We start from the raw sequence: 23,816 nt of genomic DNA on the forward strand, positions 1-23,816 counted from the left end.
AATGTCTCTATATGTAGCTTAGATTAGAAAATGTATTAAGAGATTTCTGGTCAGTTTGTCTAACTTACAAAAAAATTTGTACCTGAAAGTCAAATTAATTTTTTATGATCGTTTTTTTCAAATTTTTACGACATAGGATATTCAACCGATTTAACGGTTTTTTTATTTTGTTGTGATTCAAAACTAATAACCGTAGACATTTGAAATGTTCCCCGCGTGTTGATTTCATTGTTTTATATGCACGGTAAAATGTTCAAAATATTTCCACTAGTTTTGAGATGTTTATAGACATTTTCGATTTTCAATCTTTTTTTTTTTGTTTTTCTTCGTACAATTTTTTTCGTTCAGTAAAAAACTTGAATATTTATTTCTAAGGTTCCTCGTGATGCATTACACTGTTGATTCAAAGGCATCGACCTCTGCAATTATTACACAGTCCAACAATAAAGCGTATATCGGCACACTTTTATTTAACCTACTTAACATTATTATATTTATCAGACACTATAATAATGTGTGGCACATATTATAATATTATAGCAGCATTATAGAGCATTGTACTTTGAGTCTACAATAGTATAACAATGTACGAACGTCTAAGATAATAATATGATGTTATAGCTGCAGGTACGATTATGGTCAGATGTAATAGACAAATCAATTCAAACGAACTGCACCGTGCAAGATTGTCGATAAGTATGTATTGCCTGTATATTATTTTAACATTACTTCGTGATCGTATAATATCATTATTAACATTTGTATGTTTTAATCACGACTTGTTTTCGTCCATAGATTAAGTAAATATATATGAATGCGAAAGGTGTTGTTTCAGAACAATATTTAACAATACCATAAGAGCATGTGGGTAGGTGCCGTTATATACCACACGTAAGTACACGTGTACCTACGTGTAGTGTAATAGTATATACATGTGTGTAAATATGTAGTGATTTTGAAGAGCTATTTAGTGTACATACAGACAGCTCTATTTGTTTGCTTTTTAATATAGATAAGTAGGTTGGTTGGCAGGTAGGTGGTGGTGGTGGTGGTGGTGGTGGTGGTTGTATCACATAAACGCACAGTATACCTATATTATAATTCTTTACCGACCGGCTGTGTTTTTTTATAGATTGGTAGGAAGGTAGGTAGATATACTTAAGGATCTATACAAATATCGTGAAACAATGCCTATTAGCATAAAACGCACTGCAGTCATTACGAGAGAAAAAAACAATAAATTCGTTTAAATACATTTTTAGTTTTGAGTTGATTGTGTGAGGTTGAGGCAATAAATTAAAAAAAAAAAAGCTGTTAGATCTTTTTAATTTTTGGTTTCACAAAGAATAATGTAATATATATATATATATATATATATATATACCTACCTAATATTCCAGAAAAATTTCAAAATGTATAACAAAGGACCACGCGTTGCTTAATATTTTATATATTTTATCGTAATCCGTTTTTCAGTCCCCACGTGCACATAATATACATGACCTCACTGTGCGAGTCGTCATTGACCAACAAAACAGGCTACTCAAACTGTTTTTATTACTTTTATATACTATACATATATATATTATTATGCCTATGCGGTTTGTTCTCGAGACTGTTAAAATATCTACAACATAAAATAATTTATTATTATTGATGATTCGGCTACATTTTTAGCAGAATAGTAGAACGTTCCATTATATTTTAGAAGTCGATTTTAAACACTGTTTTATATTATATTCGAAGCATATACGTCCTATTATACTATTTTAAACACGTGTTTTTGTTTTTGAATCCTTCAAATAATAATATACTATACTCGGTATACAGGGTGAACATACGTCCTGTTTTATACGCAGGATTGTTCTTTATTTTAGCTCTGTGCCTGTGTTCCCTGGCGATCTGTTCTTCCAGGACGCTTTTCGTCACTTTTTATGTCCATTCCAACTATTCCGAATCAATTCTTATTAATTTGTTTATAACATAGTATATATTAAGCGACATACTTTGGAAGTCTTTCTACTGTATTCGAAGGCTAGTATTTAAATACTTTTTTGGTATTTCAAATACTTACTTTCAAAACACATTTTCTTTGTATTTCAGTTTTGCAGGAAAACTGAGTACTTAATATTTTTACATTCGTATTTCAACAAGCAATATTTGTGTCTCAAATATTATATATTTTTTTCAGAATTAACCTTAGAATAATATTTTATAATACTTTTAAGAATGTTTAAGATTTCATTTGTTTTTATTTAAAATCCATACCTCGTTAAAGTTTAACCTGACAATATAATATAGGTATACTTATTATGTGACATCTGAAATTATTCAACCAATATTAAATAATATACTTATTAATTGGGTATTTAAATATTTATTAATAATTTTAAGTATTTCACCATTCATGGTAAACGTAAAAGCATTTTAATATGCTACCAAAAATTACTTGTAAAGTGTTGAGAATACTTTTGAAAGACAGTATTCGAATTTATGTATTTCAAATACACCAAGTAACACTATTAAAATATGTAGGTAAGGTCCATGTAATAATCCTTGAGTTATGAGCAGGTACAATCAGTGCTGAATCTAACATTTTTTGACCTGTAGCAGGACATAGCAATTATTATTTGTTGGAGCCCTTTTATCAGGCACAGGACCCTAAATTCGTTATATTTTGACATTCAATTCATTCAAAATATTTCTAGTAAATACTTTACTGTCTAACATGATGGACATAAACAGATTACAGAATTATTAAATAGTATTTTTTTTTTTTTTAAAGTTATGAAAATGTTTGATTAGATAAATTTCTAAATTGTGTTACTAAAAATTGAATCGTCTGTTACTTAAAGTATGTTTATAAAAAGAAAAAGTACGTCCAACGTCCACACTTGTCATGGGTCAAATAATTAAAAACAATTGGCATTATACATCTAAATTATTGACGTTTTGATTTCCTGCCATAGTCTCAGAGTAAGTTTTATTAAGTTTTGTATCCTTCATTTTTTTTTTAAAGACATACTCAAATTTATCTTTAACCAGGAATAAGCTCGCCAATAAATTATTACTATCGATAAATAAAATTAATAATATCGCGACACTCGTATGAATGTATGGCCGTACTACCGTATCTATCGAACGCTTCACTACTACCAGGAAAAATCATTATGTGAAAATTTACATCATAGTTAATTGTAAAATTACCTAGGGAGACTTTAATTAGTCCAATTCGTGTACATATTTGATACGATTATTTATACAAATTCACCGTTGAAAATACATTTGATTTATTTCCTAAATCGAATTATTAAAAACTCCATCAATAATCAAACATAGTTTATTCCTTATAATATATTGTTCGATATCTATGACGCCAGTGGTTCTCAAAAGGTGTGTTTCCAACACTAGTGTGTCGCCAAAAAAATGATTATTTATATTGTACATGTCCAAAGTACAAATATACGACATTATCAACGCTATGACGTGATGGTAATAACCACAGATAAGAAAAAAATAATTACTAGGATAGTCTCATTCACAATACAATTTACAAACAGTTATTATGTTGCTTTCTCAATATTCCGTTAATTATTTTAAGTATGTGGATAATAGCCATTTTTTTTATGGATGTGTAAAAAATGGCTGACAACCACTAATATAGCTAAACGATATGTAGTTGTTTATATCGTATGATATGAATTCATTTTACCCTATGTAGGCAAAGAACCTTATGGGCGATCGCATTGAAGAATTTCAGCTTTATTAATTCAATATTATCAATATACTTTTTGTCTCGTTAAACTAGGTGTTTTAAAAAAATAATAACTGTAGGTAGATATAATAGGCAATAACAATATGACCAATTGGTGTTCGGAGAAACAGCCCGCGATATTTGCATAAATTGTAATTTTATATTTTAATCAAAAACAATTGCTCCTAATATATAGCTACTTGGGTAAGTACCCACAACTGAAATAGTTGGATATGTTGCTTAAGTTCCTGCCAGAGTTAACGGTACTTAGTTTATTATTAACATACAATTAACATGCCTTAATTCATCTAATTTTTTACTTCTAGTACTTAAATATGCATAATTTGCAATTTAATATAATTGGTAGGAATATACATACCTACATACAGAATAGTTTTTATTTAATGATGTTTCATATTTTTTTCTCATGAAAATCTTTGTGCATCAAAGTACCTACTTCGAAAAATAATCTGCTTGGAATATGAATTTGAATAATATATACTTATGTTGTCATTAAAAAGTAAAACAATTCACAAATAATAACAGCATAAAAAAATAGTAAGAAATATAATTTTAATATATCATTCCTTACGGTTTTTTTTTTATTGAATGCTAACATATGTATTATGTGTATAATATATATATCTATATGTATTATATTATATTTATTTTAATATATAGGTTAATGAACCTAAAAAGATTATTTTTCGGAATATTTCGATCTATTTAGAAAAATCACGTTCCGTTCATCAACATTTTAGATACCAGCCTATATAACTAATTAATTACGTGCTCGTTCGAAAATCTTCAGAAAAATGAAAATATTCTGGGTGAAATTAAAAGTGTACTTATACCTATATGTTATTGTCATTCAAATCTCAAAAATAATGTATCAACAATTTAATATCAAAAATTATGTATTGCAATGACTTCAAACTGTTGGTAAAAAAACGTTTTCAAAACGAGTCTTGCGTCAAACCCAAATAAAGATCAAAATTATTTCAGGGAATGATCTTCTAGTACATAAAAATACAAATGATACAAAATTCAAAAAAAAAAAAATGGTAGTGTAAAAGTAGATAAGGTGCTATTTAAGATTTTAGTGATACGATATTATATTAAATGTTAGACCGTAGTTATTATTTCTCAACATTTAATTTTTCACTAATTCTATATAATAACTGATTAGAAATCTTACAAAGTGTATGCTAATAATATGTGAGTAAATATTGATTTTAGTGACTAGTATGAAGAACGATAAATTGTAAAGTTCGTGTTTAAAAAATATGCTCTGAAAATAAAATTAAAACTCCTGCAAGATAATCTTAGATTGGATATTTAATTAGAGATGTTAAAATACGGTTTTTATTTTACAATATACCGTATTGTACCGGTAATAACCAAAATGTTACCGTAAATAACTCCGTAATACCGTAAATTATCAAAAATTGAACACAGCAGATTATACAACTATATTGTATATTATTATAAACAATTTTAAAATAACTTAATAAAGTCAGAAAACATTTCAAAATTCACAATGGTACAGCAATTGATTATTTTAGAGTAAATTAATATTAATATTTTAAAGTGATACTGTCCTAACCAATCCTGTCTATAATTATAAATGATTTTAGTTTAAAATAATAACGCCGGTAGTCACAACGCATAGTTAGTTATGTTCTTAAATATCAAATTAATTTTCCAATAAATTAGATAGGTATAACTATATTCTTCTTTTTTTTTTTTATTCGTCGTGACGTACAAAATATTTTATATTATATGTTACCATGTGTAACCTCGTATAATATAATTATTTTTTTATACCACTGTATATTACAAAATCGCATCTCTAAAAATGTTTCACACTACACCTATATGCACATACCTAAAGTCGATAGGTAATTTATGTATTTAAATGTTGTAATTATAATGAAATTTTACAAATGTTATTTAAATTTATAAGTGAAAAAAAAACATTTTAAAATGTGTATAAGTATAATTCAACCAATATTTTTTTTAAAATTTTTATTGCTTTTAAAATTGTTATTAAAATGTTAAAATCGTTTTTTTTTTTTGTTTTTAATCATGACCATAAATTACTATAACTTTATGATTTGTATAATATATGAACGATCATCGATTAACAAAATATCTGGATTTCTGAAATAATGCAGGTTAATAAACACATTTTTAGGGAATCGGAAAATAATAATATGATGTATAGAATATCCTAAATAGTGGGTACTCGACTTATACCTGCGATATTGTTTATAAATCTTAATGGCTGTATTTGACGTTTTTTTAAATTTAATTTACTCTGTGGTTCAAAAACTTTGAGTACTAATACATTTTCGAACAGAGTAGGGAGGTACCTATACGAAACAGGGATACGCCACGATACAAACAACAGAGTTTATGATATTATTATAGAACGTCATATTATTTTACAAGTGTTGGTAAGTTCGTACTAAGTATAATATTCCACAATACTGACAACTCATGAACAACAATATTCTAACAATTAACAATAAGAAAGCGGATGCGACGCACGCTCGAGCGTAATCAATACGACGTATGAACATCGAATACAGAAATGAGCAAATAATTTATATGGTGTAGGTATATTATTAAGATATACAGAGTGATTCATCGACAAGCATTTCAAATTATTCGAATTCCAAAGACAGTATTTTCAAATGTTTGAGATTTTTTCTCATTTACTCAATAAATACTTAAGGAGCGACCAGTGGTAGGTAGAAAATCCTGTTTTTCAAATGCGAATCTTCCTTTTTACTGTAAATTATTTGGTGGAAAACGTTTTCGAAAATGAAGGTTATGTACCTAATTCGAAATTCGAACGATTAGTTTTTTAGTCGTTAAAATATTTATATTGAGGGTGATTAGAAATAATTAAAAACATATACATACATATATAGTTGGATATAGTATTTGTTATACTTGGACCATTTTTACAAAATATTATAAACGTGGAAAGCCTTTAATACTATTTACTTACTAAAATTTAAACCCCCCCGCAGACCCATTTTCGCCCAAACCTCCGTGGACCTAGTGTCCTTAGTACACAAAGTTAAATAACTAACTCAAAAAGTAATCGTTTGATTTTGATGTATCGACGAGATTCAAGGAAAATGATCTGTTAAATAATAATGTACAGTAGAACAGTAGGCTTTTCGTTGGAAAAAAGGAACTTTGTTTAATTGTATCTTCGCGGGACACACTGCAGTAAGTAGTACAAACAAATACCGATAGTTTAAAAATAATTGTCTCTAAGTATACATTTATGAATTCGAAAATCATTTTTATTACTGCGTATTGAATAAAAACAAATGGGGCTATCATGCTTGATGAAGCATCCAATATACCTAATATCTGCAGGTATGTAATGTTGACGCTTTTTAATATTTTCAAATTTCATATTACTGCTGAATGCAACTATGGAAGTCGAATCAATACAATTAAACAAACCCAGTTCTTAAACAATAAATCGGAAAAATATTATTTACATCGTTTTTCATAGAGTACTACTACTACTACTACTACTAGTAATAACTACACAATTCACGTTATTACACTCAATAATTAAATTTAAGTATCGTGATTTAACTGAAAACTGCATTATAATAATTAATTAGTGTGATAATTTGGTTTTTAAGTATGGTTTATAACACCTTTTTATTTTACTATTCAACCAACAATCATCCGGTTTTGTTTTATTCTTCTTGCGGGCACTTAAATAGTGCTTATAGTTGTTTTCACATGTTTGCAGAAAATCAGTAACTACCTATGTGGCTATATCAAGTATGTAAATTTTCAGATTTAAACTATTTATTTTTTCAAAAATGACGGCTTACTATAGTAATGGTTATTGACTATCATTGCTTAGAGGATGGCACACAGTTAGTATTTTTGGAGAAGTTCGACGTTTCTATGAGTAAATCATATATTAGATATTGTCCAATCCAAAAATATAGCTATAAAATTGAAACAAATATGTTTGTACAATCAATAGATAAAAAATAGATCAGTATAAAATGTAAATGGTCGTTTATTATTGTTAGATCATATCACATCAGGTTCCTACCGTGAATTACAAGTGCAAATAGAAATACTTAAACAAACGCAGTTTTTAAACGAATAGTCTATGAAATATTATTTAAATTTTTCACAGAGCACTAATTATTTAAGCTTGGTAGGTACACAATTCACGTTAGAACACTCAATAATTATTTACTTCAAGTAGGTATTACGATTAAACCAAAAACTGCATTATAATAAGTCTAGTGGTATTGCCGTTTCACGTATTATAATTTATAACACGTTTTTCTTTCACTATTCAACAATAATAATTATCAGGTCTTATGCATATTTTTTTATTTTATTTTTTATACATAGTTATTGTTTAGTGGTTTTCAGATGCTTGCAGTAACTATATAACAATATATTATATACAGGGTGATTCACCTAGCATGCTCATTGCTCATTTTTTTCGTTCTATAATGCAGTTACTTAAAATCTGGTTTTTGGAAATTTTAAATCGTGCCAAATAATTATAATTGAATACCATGTCTGATTACACGCGTAACTTCGTTGAATCTGTATAAGAATATCAAATTTAATTTTTATTAGTTTTTTTCTCAGTGTCGTAGGCCGTTGAAGAATTTAATCATTTTTGTGAAGAGAGCACAAATTATGGTATAAAGCTGCCCATTGGAAATATGTGTCCGAGTTCAATTTTTTGTCTTGTCAAAAAAAAAAAAATAGCTAACTCTTAAGCTTATTTCTAAGAGGACTGTGCAGTTGGGATTTTTGGAGACGTTTGTATTTTATATTTTAAGAAATACAATACACAACTCTCTACTACGCCAAAGCTCAGACTTAAAGGAGTAGACATATTTCTCTATCTGTGTGCTGTATGTCTAAGGGACAAAAGATAAAGTTTAACTTTTCTACGAGTAAATTATATTATATTTGATATACACACAAAAGAGTTGGTGTTGATAGTAAAATATATATTTGAGCAATCAATAAATAAAACATGAACTATGAGTTTAGGCCGTTTATCGTTGATGAATTTTTTTAATTTTCAAATTTTACATTAGTGCGGAATGCAGGCACAAATAGATTTAAACAAACACAGTTGTTAAACAAATAGTCTAAATAATATATTATTTACGTTTTTCGTAGAGCAAGTACCTACATATATTTAGCAAAAATTACACAATTTACATCAGAACAGTCAATAATTTGCTATAGGAATCATGATTAAAACTGCACCAATAAAATATGTAACCAAGTTCAATTTTTTGTTTTTTGAAATAAATGTCTAACTTATAGCATTATTTCCGAGAGAACGGTATAGTCGGGATTTTTGGAGACCTTTATATTTTATATTTTAAGAAATACTATAATATTTAAGATTAATTTTTTCATATAATTAATCGACACTACTGTATTACACGTATAATATAAACATTTTCATTCTATTAATTATACGAAAAACAAAATTAGAAAATATTGATTAAAACGCAAGTTATTTAATTTGTCAAATCTTTCTGCTGCACCGTGTATAGAGTACTAACTATTTCAACTACACAATTTACGTTAGAACAGTCAATAATTATCAGCTTTTATGGTAACCAAACGAGTGGTATTTGAAAAAAGTATCATAGAATAAACATATTACAACAAACATTGAAAGGTTAAAAATAAATGAACGTTTTGTATCTACATACATAATATCGTGCATTTGTGATAAATATTAACCATTAAATATCATTACGTCTGATCGCATGCGAAACTTCGTCGAACCCGTATAAAATCATCAAACCTAATTTTGATGTAAGTACTTAATGTCGTTGGTCGTTTAAGAAGTTAATCATTTCGTGGAGAGAGCACAAATTATATTGCATAGCTGTCCATTGGAAAAATGTATCCAAGTTTAATTGTTTATCTTTTCGAAAAAAATGACTAACTTTTAGGCTTAATTCTAAGTGGATGGTAAAGTTCGGATTTTCGGAGACGTTATTATATTTTTATGTTTTAAGAAATACAGTTAGAACACTCAATAGTTACCAATAGGTATTACAACTGCAGCATTATAATAATAGGATGCCGTTGTCGCATATTTTTATAACACGTTTATATTTCACTGTTCAACCAATACTACTATCAGGTTTTACGGTGACCAAACTGGTGGTATTTGTAAAAATTTTCATAGAATAAACATATTATAACAAACATTGAAAGGTTAAATACAAACGAATATTATCTACATGCCTGTTGTGATAAATATTAATAATTAAACATCGTAGTGTCTGATTGCATGCAAAACTTCGTTGAGCCTATATTTAAAATATTATCGAATCTAATTTTTATGCCCTTAACGCAGTAGGCCGTTTGAGAACTTGATCTTTTTGTGAAGAGCGTACAAATTTTATTGTAAAAACTGCTCTCCCCCCCCCCCCCCCCCGATGCTCGTGCCAAGAGTTAAAAATGCCAACTCTGTATGATTTAAACTTTGTTCAATTCGTTATTTAATGTCTGATTCCTTCTCAATGTCCTTCCACGCTTCACTCGTCAACACACCGTTTTTAATTTAGCAGCCTCCTCCTCTAGTTGTGGTTTAAATGAACCACTTCGACGCTCTATGTTTATTGCCAATTCCGACCCCTCATTTTCTATCTCGTAAACCCGACAAAGTGGTTTTTAATGATTATATTCGCCTTTACATCTCATTTTGTAGATTTTTAATTTGTAATAAATATTGATTGTAAATCGGGCACATATGCCCGTATTGTGTGCTTAAATAAAAATAAATGTCCGGTGTAATGGTGGTCAAAACTTGAAAAAATTCGTCGAACATCTCGAATGCTTTCTCAGTGCACATTTACATCGTGGTACGAAAGTACCGTGAAAATGTCAAGCCCCGGCCTATCATTATTTAGGCTGTACGTGATACGTCGATCAGTCAGTCAGTCAGGACACGTTCGATTACATTTCATTACAGCCAACTCGCCCGGCATTTCCGGTTAGGATTCCGGCTTGTGATTATGCGAGCAGTTACTGCAGTAGGTACCCATTGTATTTACTGGTGGGCAATCCACCTGCGGATTAACACGTTGAGTGCCAAGATGTTTATGATGTGCATGTAGGTTCCCGGGTAACGTTAGACAAATTTGCACCAAGAATACCACTTTTACCGAGTTGCGTGGTTTTCACCAAATATGAAATACAGGCTTAAAATGATATTTAATCATAATAACATTAACAACCAATTATAGCGACGTTAAAATTAACAACGATATTATATTATTATTTAGTTATGTTACAAAGAATATCACATTTATATAGTTACATAATAGGTTCTCCATTGGACATATGTATGCGAGTACAATTTTTTATCTTTTCAAAAACAAAAATGCTAACTTTTCTGAGATGCCGGTAGATATATAGTTGGGATTTTTGGAGACATTTTTATCTTCTATTTATATTATTTACTATTTAATTTTACTTTTATTTTTAAAAAATACTATACACATTACGCAATAATTGTTAACTCTCTACTCCGTCACAAGGAGTAGATATATTTATTCATTTTTATGCTGTGTGCCCAAGGAAAAAAAACTAAGAATAAAAGTTAGAATTGTCTATGACTAAATTATAAAGTATTTGATATACACCCAAAAGAGTTGGTATTAAAAATATGTATATTTATACAATCAATAGATAAAACATGGACCATGGGCTTGGGTCATTTATCGTTGTAGAATTCTCCATATATTCAAATTGTACATTAGTGAGGAATGCAGGTACAAATAGATTTAAACAAACACAGTTGTTAAACAAATAGTCGATAAAATAGTATTTTCATTTTTCATAGAGCAGGTACATATGTAGCAAAAATTACATAATTTACGTCAGAATAGTCAATAATTTGCTATAGGTATTATGATTAAAACTGCACCAATATAATAAGTCATATGATGCCGTTTTCACGTCATATTATAATTTATTTCATTATTTGATACATAATAATCAGGTTTTACGGTAACCAAACGGATGGTATTTGAACAAAGTATCGCAGAATAAACATATTATAACAATAAACATTGAAAGGTTAAAAATCAATTAAAAAAATAAATGAATATTACCTACATCCCTATAGTGCTAAATAATAATAATTCAATATCATGTCTGATTACATGCATAACTTCGTTGAACCTGTGTATACAGTTATACAATTTAGATTTTATATACTTCACGTCGTAGACCGTTCAAGAATTTAATCATTTTTTTTGAAGAGCTACCAATCTATTACCAATTCAAATGTTATATTACAGTCACCCATTAAAAATATGTCTCCGGTCAGACACCAAGTCACTATGAGTAAAGTATATATTTGATAAATCGCCTAAAAATGTGGACATCGATAGATAAAAATTAGACCAAATAGGTTTTGGCCGTTTATATCGTTGTAGAACACTGGGTTACAATGCTTACGTGTAAATGTTGACACTTCTTCCGAAGATGGAAAAAAATCAAAAATTAAAGGCGAAATAAATTACACCGTGATGATAAAAAAAAAATAATTCTGTTATTGAAAAATTGGTAATCCTGATAACTAGTTGCTAAGATAACTGTTCCTGGACCTATGCGTTCAATTTTTGACTAAGAAATAAATATTTTTAACCTTTAATAGTTGTTCAGTACTTCTAATTTTAAATTTTAGTGTAAACATCACATTTGCAAATAATGTCGATTTGAATTGATATCGGCACACGACTTGTGTAGAATTTAATAAGTCAGTTGGGACACAGCTCGCGTACCAGACATTCAGTCTGGACACAACAACTCGTTCACTGCGTTTTAAGACATAATATAAAATTTTTTCGAAAACTTTCTGATTGTGTTCTACTACTGTGCACCGTAGTGTCAGCAGCCGTAAAAATTATTTTAATATTTATGAAAATCTGTTGTTGTTTCTCAATATATTTATTTCAGTGTGGACTTATCCAAGTATAAGTATACAATTGTTATTTTGTAAACCTGAAATTTGAATACAAGGTTAACATTATAATATTCTGATACCTATGGCAGATAGCTGTTATAATATTACACAAAAAAAAAAAAAATAAGCGGCCAAGTAGGTAGGTATAACCCACCTCTGCTGTACAATAGTATATAATATGTATCCGAGTATACCTCGACGCATTGAGTAGGTCACTGCAGTAATGGATGTGTTAAATTTGAATCCAATAATGATAAATCATTGCACATTATGCGTAAAACGATTCTGAGCGGAGTCGGTCTGACGGCCTATATTATTATAATTCACGGTACGTTTTTCGGTAACTATTTTAAAGTATTACTATTATACAGGATGATAACCACACTCGTTATATTTTTAAGTTTCGACTTTATTGAAAACATTTCTTTCGCATAATTCAATGTCATTGCGAAGCTTATTAGCTACTCATTAGCACCGTGGTTGAAGATAAATACATAAATAAGTTCCAATCTATGGAAGTAAAATTCCGGTTTAAAGTTTAATGAGCAGAGTATAGAGTGGTATACCCGGGTACAATCCTGTTGTTCACTATACTCCGCTAATCCTAATACTTTAAATACTTCTAGGTTATAACTGATGAACTACTTGGCCGAAATTTGAGTTTTATATAATGTTATCATATAATATGAAATTTCAATTGTTCAGTGAAATTCAAAACTTAAAAAACGATAATGATAAAAAAAATAGTAAAAAATATAATATGTTGTTTTCAGAAAATATGTTATTTTGAAATCACATCAAATTATATACAAAAATAATATTTTCAAAAGAGTTACAACTATTCAAAATAATGAGCGTAGATACTGTTGTAAATTACTAAATGGAATAGGCGGTAGACTGCCTGACCAAGTATTTTTTTTTTAAATTTAGATTTTTTCAAACCTAATTAATGAAGACCAAAAATCGCATAGTAACTATTATAAAAAAAAATGTATTTGATCTCATGATATTGAAGTGCGAGTGGCACGCAAGGCTTCTAGACATTTGTATCGATATCTACCAGAGTAATGAGTGCAATATTATACAAAACATATCTATAAATTGCTAAAATGATAACATTTTGGTGTACCTGAACAAAATAAAATATTAAAATGGATTTAAGTTTTTTAGACATTATCTTACCATGTCTAACTCTGGGTAGTTTGATTAGTTTTTGAAATATCATAAATTAACCATCATCGTTAATCATTTTTAGTTAACACCAAATTACCGTAGAACGGTGTGAGTAGGTTTATGTATAAATCAGCATACGTTAATATCAATAAGTGAATACTCTGAATTTTTTTGAATCATAACAAAATAACTAAAATTGTTATTCTTCGATTAAATGTGTTCGGTTTCGTCGATATTTTAACTTGAGAGGACGCAACACTGGCATTTGTTGTCTCCGTCTTACAAGTGAATAAAATAAATAGCAAATTAACTCTCAGCAGATCAAGTGTAGCTTCGGTAGCTTAAAAATTAGAGTGAATCGACCTCTTGTGAAACTGGGTGGTAAGAACATTGGCTGTAATCAGTTTTTAAGTGAGTTATGAGCATTTAAGCTATATTATACATGCAAACCTTGCTAAAAAAACTTAACATTCGTAAAAAAACCTGCACAGATAATGTTCTTACGATCAAGTTTCATAATAAGTCGATTCGCTCTAGTTTGTAAACTAACAAAGCTACACGTGATCTGCTGAGCGTAAATTTGCTACGTTACGCACTTGTAAGTTGGAGACGACAAAATATACTACTGTTTCGTTCTTCACTTTCAGATAAAAGTGTCAAACACCCATAGTTATTCGTATTTGAACTACAACAAAAACGAATTTTTCAATAATCGCAGTGGATGATTTTCGTAAATTGTCTTAAGATTTTCTCGTTGTTATAAAATGTACTGGGAATTTTTTCTTTCTGCCCCTCGACGTATGCCGTCTAGATTCGTTTTCCTTCCAGAAAACACAATATCGAAGTTGAATATTATTGAAGTATTTTTATTGCTCCAAAAGGTGCGGTTAGATTAGGACACAACAAAAGAAACCGTGAGTAAGTGGGTGCAGTTGGTGTCGTGTCGAGTGGGGGGGGGGGGTCACTGTAATGCAGTCGTATCGAACATGGGCCCACAATAAACAATTATTTTTTCAAAGATTTTAAACAAGAAAATCAATATAGGGCATATAGGTTTGATATATTATAATATTATACCTGACCAATGAAAGAAATACATCTTGTCTTAATTTATTTTGTTTATTTTGAATTTAGTATTGTTAGATGAGTAAAACATACATTCGTTCCACCACCGAATGACATATATAGATATATCAATATATGGCCCGTTGATAATTTGAGTTTGACTTCACTGCAGCAGCTGCAATGTATGTGTTACATTTATGCAAACACATTGCATCATAATTAATATTGGTATTTAATATTTATTGGTTCCAGTATGGACTACTCGTAAGTAAAATTGTATTAAATTATCAAGCCTTAGATATATACGAATTGAACATTTTATATATATTTTTACTAGGTTTTTACTAGTGCAAAACCATTTGCGAATTTCTTAATTCTGTACGAATTTGAAATTCAAATACTTGCAAAGAAAATCTTTCCCGTGTAGATAACTCAAATTTATTTAAATAGATACAATAACGACTTATAAGAAACCTTGAATTAAATTTTCAAGTTTTTTGACGGAGTGAAAAAGGTAATTATTTACCGTTATATTTTAAAAAGATAAATATTTTTTGTATTTGTTATATTCTAAGGTATCATTAGAACAGATTTGCATACGATTGCACATTTTTTCCTTTTCATATTTTTGGGATTTCTAAGTAAAAGAAAATTAATCTATACATTTTGTAGGCACTAAATAATTATTCATTTTAATAATATTAAATTATAAATTAAAAAAATATAGAAATTATTATAAGATATTAAATTTTGTTTTCAATTATTTTAAGTCATAAATTATTATATTATGTTATTCTGTATATACCTGGTGTTCTCCATCTAAAATACTAAAACCAGCTATTTTCTATAATTATTTTTATTTCTAATTCTGCAGAGCAAGGAATGTGATGGTATTACAATGATGTTTAAAAAAATAAAATATATGTCTGAACATTTTTAACATTAATTTCTTTTACTTTCAGGATGGTTTCTCATAGAGTATTAATTTTGCCCAGTTGGTACCTATGTTATACTAAGAAGACATAAAACGTCGTCTAGTTAACGACCGAATCGATTTTGTTTTTTTTTTGTATTTCATAAATGAATAACACAAAGATACGGAATTTTCCACAAATATTTAAACTAACATTTTTATAGACATTTTTTGACAGTTATTTTTGAGCCATTTATAAAAATCCAAAATGTTTTTCTCTTTTTTAAATTTATGTTGATAAAATGTTTACTTCCTAGAAAAGCTCGCAATTTTAATGCAACGATCTTCGTGAGTAATTTCTTTCAGGAATCAAATAATTTCCAAAATACAAGGGCACAGTTTTTATACGAAGTTTTTATAATAAGCGTTTCAAGTTAAAATGTTGATAAAATTCGTCAAAATATCAAATATTTACAAATTAGATACCTATTGTAGTTAAAAATTCATATCATTTTAAATTTGAATACAAGTTTTTCTTGAAATAATTCATAAATATCGAATATACTTAATTATTCATATTTATTTCTCATATTCGTTTAAATATTGTTGAGAAATGTTATATTAAGCCATAAAATAACGATTTTATTTATATGGCAGAATTACATTTTTTTTTAATCATAAATACTTGAAACTTTTAGCTATTACATATTATCTATACAGAGTGTAACAAAAAGATTTTAGGAAAAAAAAAATTTGATTCTATGGTTATAAACCGTTTTACTTAAGCGTATGACAAAAATTATGAAAATGTTATGGATAACAAATAATCCTAGAAATATACTTTTGTCAGGAAAGTCCCAAAAAGATTATTTAAAAAAAAGTTATTAACTTTAAAATTAGTTTAGGTAAGTACTCCAAAAAATATTGATATTAAAAGATAAGCTATTAGACTTTTTTAAAGGTATTTACCATCAAAATGTTGTCTATAAAAATTGGTTACTTTGATTATTTAGTTTCTAATTTTTTTTAATCATTATTAAAATATAATAATAATAAATATTGTACTGCAATACTTGCAGCACAATTAAGTATTGGTTTAAACAAAAGTTATTTCATTTATCAGGTCTTTTCATTATATTCTGTATAATTATTATTTTTACACTTGTTCACGCACCAATGAACCATTCTACGGACAGCAGTGTTTACCAATAAATTATATTCGATCTTTCTAACAAAAAATAATTCAAGCCAGGCACGCAGGGAGGCACTAGTCACCGAATCAAAAAAAAATATTAATTATATTATTATAATAATGTGTCAAAAACTACCTTTATATTATAACAATAATCGTATAGGTAGCTGCAGCTGATATTCCCCGCTGGTTCCTTCGCTGTCAAAATCGTTTTTTTTTTGTTCTCAAATACACAACGATGATATTTCATCTTATCGTAATCAATACATATCTAATACGTCCATTAAGCTGCAGCGATCCGCTAAACAGCCATAAGACCAGCTGCAAGTATACAGCAGAAGTGAGTTCTCCGGATTTTATTCAAAATGTTATCGTTCCGCAACGAGCAGCGGCGCAACCCATTTGCGCCCGAATCGTAGCTCGTAATATACCAACTAATGTGCGCCCTATTTAAAACCACTGGAAATCGTGCAACGTTGCCATTTATCGGGTAACTATAAAATCTATAAAATACAATACAATATGTTGATCACGTTGATTTACTGTAAAAACCCAATCAATAACGACAAATTTATCATTATTTTGAACTAAGTATTCTAAATATTTTTCTCAACACCTATGTTTGGTAATCTTTAACCAAGAGTTTTAGTTCAATTTTATTATTTTATCGTATTATTATAGATTTTATTAAAAATAATAACTAATCCTCGTGGAAAGATTATTAGAAGTCTAGAGACCTTTTTTATTTTGAAAAAAAACGACGGCCACGTTGCATGCCAAATTTTGCGCATTTGGGCTATAAATCGTGTTGTTGAGTTTTTTGTTTAGGGCGCAAACGACCTAGACGAATGCATACTCCTGTGGGCTGTTCCACATATTATAAGACCGAAGTATACAGAGTGATTTATTTAACGTAAAACACTCATTATTTCAAAAAGTATACTAATGATTATGAAGAATTTTTTTTTTACATCATTTCAAGTCTTTACTAAAAACACCTTTTTTTTAAATTGCATTTTACGTGTCTTTTGAGTTTTTACTTTTTTGAATTACAACACACAGTTTGGATTTCGTCTTCGAAAGCAGAATAATTTTACGAGTACCTAATTCGATGCATAAAAATCGAATTTAGGACAGGCGTAACTTATGAGTTATAAGTAGCTAGGCATTTAAAGTTTAGATTACCGAAGTGGAGTGGTACTCGGTTACCCCGATAAACTTTGGTCCGCTCATTTAAACTATAAGCACTCGTGAGCTATACTCATCCCGAATCCGATTTGCATCATGTATCGAAATACTTGAAAAATACCTACGTTGAAAAGCGAAAACCTTCAATAGTTCATAGAACTTATGTACATATGTTTTCATAGGAAAAGTGTTGTTTTTTTTTTTTTTGACGACCAGAAACCTAGGACGTAAAAAATCGTTTTTCAAAAACATTTTGTTCTCTCTGAAACAATATAACGAGCGTTCGACCTGCAGGTATATAAATAAGTGTTAAACCGTAGGTACCCATTTATTACGAAAAATAATATACGCTTTGAATTAAACGAGCATCGTTAGAACAGCGCGGCAGCTGCAGCAAGACCACACAGCCACGCATTACCTACCTATAATTTTGCTATCATTATACTATTAGGTTTTCGCATATGCCCGGCGAGATCGGTGCCTACCCGTTTGTTCGGAGGTAAACGGACTCGCCGGATTCGAGGGGCTATCGATAGCACATCTGACCAGGTACCGGCTTGCTAAATACGCGTTGTAAAATAATAATATATATATTTTATTAGACGGCGACGAGTGGATTATCATAATACAACATTATAGCGCGATTCCTTGTATATTATAACAAAAACAACAGAAAAAAAAAAAAATAGATAATTATTGTTCGATTGGCGGCAGTGCGTACGTATTCATATATATTATATATATATGTATACACGATAAACCTATACGCATCATCGAAGGTCGGAGGTATCATTTATTGATTATATAAAACACAAATATAGACTCAAACAACAAATCATTTACAAACACACATCGTTCGCGCGCAACATTACCATAATATCGGTGGAGGTTCACATGTTTATGCATTAATAATTTGCCCATTTTATATACATACACGTATATATATAACATAATATATATGTTGTATATGTATATACCTACCTGCACATATAGGTATTATAATATATTACGCGTGTACATATATTAATATAATATATAATAATACATATTATAATGGTGGAAGCAACACACACAAAAAAAAAAAAAAAAAACGTAAAACGTAAAATCTCTCGACGGCTGTAAATATATATATTATACGCGTATAATAATAATAATAATTATTATTATTATTATAATGGCCTGCGGTCCGGGACCACTATTATAATGTTGTCCGTGTGCAGCAGTGTGCGCGTGCTTGTGCGTGTGTGTCTGTCTGCAGCGTATAATATCTATGTGTGTGTGTGTATATATATATATTATGTATATTATATATTGTGTGCGTCTGCGGCGGCAACGAAATAATAATAATAATAATAATAATATAATAATACACACACGACATCGCCGCCGCCGCCGCCGCCGCCGCCGCGAATATATTGCCAAATCGCGTAGTATAGTTCTATCCGGTGTGCGTCGTCGCCGTCGCCGCCGTCGCACACAGTCGTAGTCGTCGGGACGGGAAGAATATAATAACAATAATATTATAATGGACGGAGAGAAGAGAGAAAAAAATACGGAACGAAAAAATAAACGAAAACGAGCCGACCATTATAATATTGTGTTGCGTGCATATATTATACACCGTTCTATTAACGTGTGTACGCTCGCACACGCACACACGCACACACGCACACACGCACACACGCACACACGCACACATATACGCACACGACGTATACCTATTCGGCGAGAGGGGCCGTTTTTTACACGAAACGCGACCATTGTCTGGCGAGAGGACTGCGCGGAGGAAAAAAAAAAACGGGGTACACCGCGGCGGATAGGACTCGTCGGCGGCGGGTTCGCATACGCGCGCACAGGAACCCACACGCGTGTATACCTATATCGTCGTTTTGCCTACCCGTGTTTATAATAATATGCGTATTCCCGCGCGCACGTCGTATTTCATCTATACCGCTGCTGGTGGTGGTGGTGGTGCTGCTGCAGAGTATCCCCCGTACGGCCATAACGTCGTTATTGCGTACGGTTGCATAATAAAACCTGACGTTCTTGGAACAGTATATATATATATATATATATATATATATATAGGTATATGTATAGGTATAGCGATAATAATATAATCGTGAGTTATATATGGGGCCGGTGTGTTGTACTTACCCGCTGCAGCGGCGGCGGCGGCGGCGGCGGCGGCGCGGTGTGTCGTCGAGCGTGTTTCCAGAAGAAAAAAACCGACCGGGCGCGCGAACTACGTGGAGGGGCCGGGACGTTAAATTATTATTATTATTATTATTATTATTATTATTATAACTTGCTGGAAAACAATATAACATGATGATAATATGTGTTTTGAAAGAGAAGAGAAAAAAAAAACGTTAAAATCGTCTAGTCCATTTGTTTGCCGGGGACGCGACGACGGAGCGTATTGCAGCTCTCGGGGATGGACGGGGTTTTAAATTTTTTTATCGGCTTGAAAAATATGGTTTTTGTTTTTAAACGTTTTATTTTGCGGATCATTACGTTTCGTCGATCAACGTATATATGTATTTTAAAAACGTTACTGTTCCCTGTGATATCGTTTCCGAATAGCGTTTTCGATCGTTATGATTTTGTTTTGGTTTTTTTTTAATTCTCTTCGGGGTAAACGAGCAATACATAGATTAGCCACGCACTTAAAAGTTATAGAGTATACTTTTTTGGAATTAAATTTATGTCATAATTTGGGTGAAAATTCAAAGTGAATATGTTTTTACATTTTAAAAGCGCATTATAGTAAAGTGAAACACCGGTTTTAGAGTAAAAAATAAAAATGTTGATCGAACTCATTGGTCTCTACTTGACAATTAGTTATCAGTATTATCAATTTTTCGATAACAAAATAATCATTTTTTTTTTTTTGCTATCATGGTATAGTTTTCGTTTTTATATTCCTTCGGTTTTTCGGTATCTTTTTGCGGTATTGCTTACAGTTGTTTTTCGTGTTTGATTTTTTTTTTCATTTAATAAAGTTTTTTAAAATCCCTGATTTCTATATCGGTGGAAGACGCATATAAGTTCCTAAACGAAGTGAGAAAAAAATTAACAGTATCGTAGAAAAGCGCCAAAATCCTAGATACTTGACAAATTTATTATTTAATTGTGATAGAAAGTCAGAATTTTTGTGTGGCTAAACCAAAAATTAGTTTTCCAAACACGATTACAAATAAAGGCATTTCATGCAACAAAGGTATAGATATTTTATAAAAATTGCCAGTGATTACTTTTTAGAGATCTACACTTATTGTATAGCAGATATTCCACAAAATGTAAGCTGAAATTCTGGATGAGAATATTAATATACAGAAGAAACTACTATATTGTCATAACTACCGCAAATGCAGCTGAAACATTTCATTGTCATTTAAAAAATCAATTTCATGTTTCTTATTGCTCATTCCATATTATTATTAATTATTATAGTAATCTATTGATGTCTTACTAAAATTACAGAGTGAAAACATATATTCGATTATGAGTTTTTCTCTTTTAAACTCGAAATCATTAAAGACATGAAAGCATAATATTTTACAGTGGAAAAAATAAGTAGAATAAAATATTTGAAAAATGTGTGGTCGAAAAATCAACTTAATTAAATAGACAATGTATTTGTATTACAAAAAAAAAATAAATATGATTATTTCTTTTTTTTATATTAGATATATTTTATTTTATCATTAGGATTATGATTTTACATAGTTTTGATAGTTGATGATTTTAAATATACTTAAAGATATTATTTTTATGTTTGTTGCTTTCGACGTCATAGTATATTGGGTATAGTTTTTTTTATATTGGCGCTGATGTCCTACCAATTTCGGCGCAAATGAAAATGATGTAATTTTTACACCTTTGGCGCTAATGTCATAATATTGCTGTTGACTTGTATTTAATAATGATTGATATCTTTATCATCGTTACTATTATTATTATTACTCTTTCTCTAGAAAAAATTTTATATCGTATTTCCCCTACCCTCCCCTCCCATATCTACCTGAATACCTGATCGATGTATAAAATTAGACTTCGGTGTCTGTCTAACAGTGTAAATATCACTGCTGTGTCCGCCGCAGCATGTAAAATAAATTACTGAATGTACAAAATGGTTAAATCTTAATCTATACTATATAAAAAAAGAACCTATATTATAGTTCACTAAACACCGACAGCAACAATAGCCTTCTATATTTTCTCGGGTGTAAGACATATAAGCGCCAAAATGAGATGAGAGAAAAAATCGTATCGTACAACAGCGATCAAATCCCAAGTATCTGCAGTGTTCTTCACTCCCGATATCGAATTAAAACTATAGCTATATCGTTCACAAACTCCAGAAATATGATATTGTATATTAATCTTAACCGTCAAATTTATTATCTGATTATGCTGGAGCACGAAAGTTGTTGCATTTGCATGTTTTTTTCGGGCTATAAGATTTTATTGCCAAGTAAGCTTGAAAATATTTTCACCACACTATAGAGGAAAAAAATACAACAAGTTTATAGTGCGCGTTTTGCATATTTAATGATTTTCTAGTTTTAAGAGCATATTTTTTAATTTTACCATCTATTAGATCATATTTGAAATTACGATTAATGATGAAAATTTGGCGCTAAAAAAAATAAACGCATCACAACGTATATTTAATTTAAAAGTTTTCAGCTATAAGTGCTGTATTCGAGTATAGTTATAGTCCTTCGAGATGGAAATTGAGTTTTCTCGGAAACTGCAGTTTGGTTACCTATTAATTGTTTAATGTCGGTTACAATAATTGCCTAATGACTAAAAGGTTACTCGAAATCGATTTGACATAGTCGGGGGGAAGGGGCAACTTCATGAACGACTCGCAAGGACCGTGGTTGCCTTGTGCTGTTCAGATATTTTGTGCTTGTGCCAAATCCTCACAAATAATCCGTAAGTACCACACGACCGTTCCAATCAATGTATCTCTCGGTCTTGTCACTCTCTCCACCCTGGTACCTACGCATCCAACGACTGTGCGCGGTTCGCAATGATTTCAAAATCGTAAACGTTCGACAATTAGCCAGGTAGGAGCCAAACACTACCCCGTATTTCACTCAAAATTATTAACACTCATCCAAATTCGTTGATTTATGCACTCTAGTGTAATTCTCTCGCGAGGAATCCAATGTGATACCTGCAATATGAATATTGAAATGTCAATGTTGCAAAGCATGGGTGCTAACCCGAGACCCTTGGACCGTATGTGGCCCTCATAGCAATAATAAACTATCCTACTTGGCTTGAGAAGTAAAATGTATAATTTGTTTTAAAATAGACATTCTGTGTACAAACACCGCGAACTAAGATGGACTGGAAACGGTGAGTTAAAACGTTGTTGTTGTTTGTAGACACCTTACAATTATTCTAAGCAGAGGATTGGAAGAGCTAACAGGCTACTGCCCGCTCCATTTCCCATATAATTATTACGTTTTTTTCAAAAATA

Source organism: Myzus persicae, unplaced genomic scaffold, assembly GCF_001856785.1.
Source record: "Myzus persicae strain clone G006 unplaced genomic scaffold, MPER_G0061.0, whole genome shotgun sequence".
Classification (NCBI taxonomy): domain Eukaryota; kingdom Metazoa; phylum Arthropoda; class Insecta; order Hemiptera; family Aphididae; genus Myzus; species Myzus persicae.